The sequence below is a fragment of the Salmo trutta genome, chromosome 8 (genome assembly GCF_901001165.1).
Source record: "Salmo trutta chromosome 8, fSalTru1.1, whole genome shotgun sequence".
Lineage (NCBI taxonomy): Eukaryota > Metazoa > Chordata > Actinopteri > Salmoniformes > Salmonidae > Salmo > Salmo trutta.
The window spans coordinates 11,825,971-11,832,636 of NC_042964.1; positions in this window are offsets into that span (position 1 = coordinate 11,825,971).

Here is a 6,666-nt window from a genome sequence, read left to right on the forward strand (position 1 = left end):
AATATCCCAGAAATGTTCTATACGCACAAAAAAACGTATTTCTCTCAAATGTTGCGCACAAATTTGTTTACATTCTTGTTAGTGAGCATTTCTCCTTTGCCAAGTTAGTCCATCCAACTGACAGGTGTGGCATATCAAGAAGCTGACAGGAACAGGTGCACCTTGTGCTGTGGACAATAAAAGGCCACTCTAAAATGTGCAGTTTTGTCACACAACACAATGCCACAGATGTGCAATTGACATGCTGACTGCAGGAATGTCCACCAGAACTGTTGCCAGAGAATTGAATGTTAATTTCTCTATCTTAAGCCTCCTCCAATGTCGTTTTAGAGAATTTGGCAGTACGTCCAATCGGCCTCACAACCACAGACCACATGTAACCACACCAGCCCAGGACCTCCGCGTCCGGCTTCTTCACCTGCGGGATCGTCTGAGACCAGCCACCAGGACAGCTGATGAAACTAAGGAGTATTTCTGTCTGTAATAAAGCCCTTTTGTGAGGAAAAAATTATTCTGATTGGCTGGGCCTGGCTCCCCAGTGGGTGGGCTTATGCCCTCCCGTGCCCATCCATGGCTGCGCCCCTGCCCAGTCATGTGAAATCCATAGATTAGGGCCTATGAATTTATTTCAATTGACTGATTTCCTTATATGAGCTGTAACTCAGTAAAATAGTTGAAATTGTTGCATGTTGTGTTTTGATTTTTGTTCATTATACATAATTAAATAATGTTTCAAGAGACCCCTTTTGGCATTGTAAGGATTATGCTTCTAGTTGCTTGGTGGTGCCAGGGCCATGTTCTCACTTCATTCCTCAAATTAACCCTGAACAAGAATCAAATCATGTGTTATCTGAAAAAGGGAACTCCAAGACTTCCAACAATGGCAAGCCTCATAGAATCCTTATGAATTTGGAGCCTATTCCAACCATAGCCATTTCACAGACTGTCACAACATCCACAGAAGGTGGCGCCTCTCCTCGGTCGAGCGGCGCTCGGCGGTCGTCGTCGCCGGCCTACTAGCTGCCACCGATCTGTGTTTCAGTGTCTGTTAGTTATGTCTGTTTTGTGATTGCACCTGTTTTGTGTTTGTCATTAGTGGGGGGTATTTAGTCTGTCTGTGTTTAGCTAGGATTCGTGCGGGATTGTTCTTTGTTACGTGTGGTGTTACGTTTATTGTATAGGCATTAGGGTTGCCGGGCTGCGCCCCGTCTGCCTTTTGAGCGGAGCTTCGTTTAGTCATTTTTTGACTGTTATGCTCTCAGCCATATATGGATCTTGCCATTGGATTATTAAATTAAGTTTGTTCCAACGGACCTCAGTCTCCTGCGCTTGACTCACTCCTTAAACGGTTCATCCCATTCGTGACAGAATCCCGCACCACTTTATGGAGTCAGCAGGGACAGAAACATTTTCAATGGAGGAACAAGTCTCCCAACATGCCCGCCTCCTCCAGCGACTGGGCACGGCCATGGACCAGGTGCTGACCCGATTGGAGAGCTGGGAGCGAGTCGCTCCATCAACCCCACCAGGACCGAGTCATCACCCTGCGCCCCTACCGAATCCAACCGAACCCAGTACAAGCGGGATACGGATCATGGCTCCCAGGGAGTTCGATGGGACGGCCGCTGGGTGCAAGGGGTTTTTGCTCCAGTTGGACCTGTACCTGGCGACCGTCCGGCCCTCTCCCTCCGATGAAGAGAGGGTGAGCGTCCTCGTCTCATGCCTCACGGGTAGAGCCCTGGAATGGGCCAACGCCGTCTGGGAGGGCCCAGACTCAGCGAAGGACAACTACCCAGAGTTCGCTCGCCGCTTCCGGGCGGTATTCGATCATCCCCCGGAGGGCAAGGCGGCGGGCGAGCGATTATTTCATCTGAGGCAGGAGACGAGGAGTGCTCAGGACTTTGCTCTGGAGTTCCGGACTCTCGCCGCCGGATCGGGGTGGAATGAGCGGGCCCTGATTGACCACTACAGGTGTAGTCTACGTGAGGACGTCCGCCGGGAGCTGGCTTGCCGGGACCATACCACCACGCTGGACCAGTTGATTGATTTGTCCATCAGGCTGGACAACCTGCTGGCTGCCCGGGGACGTTCCGATTGGGGCCTATTCATTCCACCTCCCATCCCTCCTGCTCCAACGCCCATGGAGCTTGGAGGGACTGCTGCTGGGAGGACCGGAGGGGGGGCCTCTCCTGCACCCACTGTGGCCGTAGAGGACACACTGCGGACCGGTGCTGGAGAGGTTCTCCCGGGAATTCAGATGGCAGGCGGAGCACCCCATCGACCCCCCAGGTGAGTCTGCACCAGCCACACCCAGAGCCCCCTGTCGACCACATGTATGTCTCTGTTTTCTTCCCTGAGTATAAGGCACTAGTCGATTCCCAGTATAAGGCACTAGTCGATTCAGGCGCAGCTGGGAGTTTTATGGACCGAAGTGTTGCTGATAAGTTAGGGATTCCCCTGGTTAAACTGGACCAACCCTTCTCCGTGCACGCTTTAGAAAGTCGACCACTAGGGTCTGGCCAAGTGAGGGAGGTAACAGTGCCACTGGTCATGGTAACGCAGGGGGGTCATGAGGAACGTATCAGCCTGTTTCTTATTGATTCCCCGGCATTTCCGGTGGTGCTGGGACTTCCCTGGCTAGCCTCTCACAATCCTCAGATTTCATGGGGGCAGAGGGCTCTTAAGGGGTGGTCGAGGGAGTGCTCAGGTAGGTGTATAGGAGTTTCCATCGGTGCAACCACGGTGGAGAGTCCAGACCAAGTCTCCACTGTACACATCCCCTCTGAATATGCCGATTTGGCTATCGCCTTCAGTAAAACGAAGGCGACTCAATTACCACCCCATCGACAGGGGGATTGTGTGATAAACCTCCAGGCTGGCGCGGCCCTTCCTAAAAGTCGCGTGTATCCTCTGTCGCAGGAGGAGACAGTGGCTATGGAGACATACGTCACTGAATCCTTGAGACAGGGATACATTCGGCCATCTAAATCACCCGTCTCCTCGAGTTTCTTTTTTGTGAAGAAGAAGGGGGAGGCCTGCGCCCGTACATTGATTATAGAGGTCTAAATTCTATCACAGTGGGGTTCAGTTACCCACTACCTCTCATTGCTACGGCCGTGGAGTCATTTCATGGGGCGCACTTTTTCACCAAACTAGATCTCAGGAGCGCGTATAACCTGGTGCGTATCCGAGATGGAGACGAGTGGAAGACTGCATTTAGTACCACATCTGGCCATTATGAGTACCTCGTCATGCCGTATGGGTTAAAGAATGCTCCCGCCGTCTTCCAATCCTTTGTGGACGAGGTTCTCAGGGACATGCTCGGGCAGGGGGTGGTGGTGTACATCGATGACATCCTGATCTACTCCTCCACTCGCGCCGCGCATGTGGCTCTGGTGCGTAAAGTGCTTGGGCGGCTGCTGGAGCATGACCTATACGTCAAGGCTGAGAAATGTGAGTTCTTCCAACAAGCCGTTTCTTTTCTGGGATATCGCATTTCCACCACAGGGGTGGTGATGGAAGATGACCGCGTTATGGCTGTGCGTAATTGGCCGACCCCTACAACGGTAAAGGAGGTGCAGCGGTTCTTGGGGTTCGCCAATTATTACCGGAGGTTTATCCGGGGTTTTGGCCAGGTGGCAGCTCCCATTACCTCACTGATGAAGGGGGGTCCGGTGCAATTGCGGTGGTCGGCAGAGGCGGACAGAGCCTTCCGTCGTCTGAAGGTTCTGTTTACCAATGCTCCGGTGCTGGCGCATCCGGATCCCTCTTTGCCATTCATAGTGGAGGTGGACGCGTCCGAGGCTGGGGTGGGAGCTGTGCTTTCGCAGCGTTCGGGCGCTCCTCCGAAGCTCCGCCCCTGCGCATTCTTTTCTAAGAAGCTGAGCCCGGCGGAGCGCAACTATGATGTGGGGGACAGGGAGTTGTTAGCTGTGGTCAAGGCTTTGACAGTGTGGAGACATTGGCTTGAGGGGGCACGTCACCCTTTTCTCATCTGGACCGACCACCGTAACCTGGAGTACATCCGGGCAGCGAGGAGACTTAATCCTCGTCAAGCCAGGTGGGCCATGTTCTTTATGAGGTTTCAGTTCACCCTTTCGTACATTCCGGGTTCTCGGAACCGGAAGGCCGACGCACTGTCACGTCTCTACGACACCGAGGAGCGGACCATCGATCCCACTCCCATACTCCCGGCTTCCTGTCTGGTGGCACCGGTGGTGTGGGAGGTGGATGCGGACATCGAGCGGGCGGGTCGGTTCGAACCCACTCCACCTCAATGTCCCGCGGGTCGGAAGTTCGTTCCGCTGGGTGTTCGCGATCGCTTGATCCGATGGGCCCACACTCTACCCTCCTCGGGTCACCCTGGGGTGGAACGGACAGTGCGAGGCCTGAGGGGGAAGTACTGGTGGCCCACCTTGGTAGAGGATGTAAGACACTATGTCTCTTCCTGTTTGGTGTGCGCCCAGTGCAAGGCTCCTAGGCACCTGCCTCGAGGGAAATTACAGCCCCTCCCCATTCCACAGCGACCATGGTCTCACCTCTCGGTGGATTTCCTTACGGATCTCCCGCCATCTCAGGGAAATACTACGATCCTGGTTGTTGTGGATCGGTTCTCGAAGTCCTGCCGTCTGCTTCCGTTGCCCGGTCTTCCCACGGCCCTACAGACCGCGGAGGCCCTATTCACCCACGTCTTCCGGCACTACGGGGTGCCCGAGGACATCGTATCTGATCGGGGTCCCCAGTTCACGTCCAGGGTGTGGAAGTCGTTTATGGAGAGGCTGGGGGTCTCGGTCAGCCTGACCTCGGGTTTCCACCCCGAAAGTAATGGGCAGGTAGAGCGCATTAACCAGGATGTGGGCAGGTTTCTGCGGTCATATTGCCAGGACCGGCCAGGGGAGTGGGCGCGGTTCGTACCCTGGGCCGAGATGGCCCAGAACTCTCAGCGCCACTCCTCTACTAACCTGTCACCCTTCCAGGTCGTGTTGGGGTATCAGCCGGTCCTGGTGCCATGGCAACAGAGCCAGACAGAGGCTCCTGCGGTGGAGGAATGGGTCCAGCGCTCTAGGGAGACCTGGAATGCGGTCCAGGAGTGTATAAAGAAGGCTGGAGATCGACACAAGGAGAGCGCTGACCGCCACCGCAGTGAGGCCCCGGTGTTTAACCCAGGGGATAGAGTCTGGCTCTCGACCCGGAACCTGCCCCTCCGCCTGCCCTGCTGGAAGCTGGGTCCGCGATTTGTGGGGCCATTCAAAGTCCTGAGGAGAATAAACGAGGTGTGTTATAGGTTACAACTTCCTACATATTACCGTATTAACCCCTCGTTTCATGTGTCTCTCCTCAGGCCGGTGGTAGCTGGTCCGCTGCAGGACGCTGAGGTGCGGGAGGTCCCCCCGCCCCCCCTGGACATCGGAGGGGCCCCGGCGTACACAGTCCGGGCCATCTTGGACTCCCGACGTCGGGTGGGGGGCCTACAGTACCTCGTGGACTGGGAGGGGTACGGTCCGGAGGAGAGGTGCTGGGTCCCGGCGAGGGACATTCTGGATCCAGCCATGTTGCGGAATTTCCACAACCTCCGCCCGGATCGCCCAGCGCCTCGCCCTCCGGGTCGTCCCCGAGGCCGGTGTCGGCGCGCTGCGGGACCCGCGCGTCATTGGAGGGGTACTGTCACAACATCCACAGAAGGTGGCGCCTCTCCTCGGTCGAGCGGCGCTCGGCGGTCGTCGTCGCCGGCCTACTAGCTGCCACCGATCTGTGTTTCTGTGTCTGTTAGTTATGTCTGTTTTGTGATTGCACCTGTTTTGTGTTTGTCATTAGTGGGGGGTATTTAGTCTGTCTGTGTTTAGCTAGGATTCGTGCGGGATTGTTCTTTGTTACGTGTGGTGTTACGTTTATTGTATAGGCATTAGGGTTGCCGGGCTGCGCCCCGTCTGCCTTTTGAGCGGAGCTTCGTTTAGTCATTTTTTGACTGTTATGCTCTCAGCCATATATGGATCTTGCCATTGGATTATTAAATTAAGTTTGTTCCAACGGACCTCAGTCTCCTGCGCTTGACTCACTCCTTAAACGGTTCATCCCATTCGTGACACAGACACAGACAATGTTAATCTACTTATACCTCTTGACCGTCTGCATGTCCGCAAATGTATTCAAGCAGCTCGAGCCTGTCAAATAGATCAAAACCTAATCAGAAATTGGACTTAATTGGCCAGAAATTGCACTTTGTGGCACAAAAGCCCTCTCATAACCATACAGTGATATATAGCAACTGACTGGTAGTCTACAAAGACTGTGAAATGCTAGTAGGTGTGTTGGCTACTGTGCTACACATTTGCCTAGCAACTAAAAGAAGAGCAGAAATTCAACAGTCATTGTTTAATCTAATAGGCTACTCACACTACTGTATATGGCTTTTCTCATTCGTTAAAGTGGACATAATCCAGACAACTAATCCAGAGCATAGACTAATCTAGAGATGAACTGTCCCTCGTGGTTTCGCATGGTTAGACTGAACCAATAGACTGTAACTAATCTGAAGAAGAACCTAATAGAATGACTGTATTCGTTGTAAAAAAAAAATGCATAAATGCGAAAACAATGGTGGGGTGGTTACTGTATTCTGAAAGGCACTTTCCATCAGGCAAATCAGGAATATTTTTTGGTTGCCTG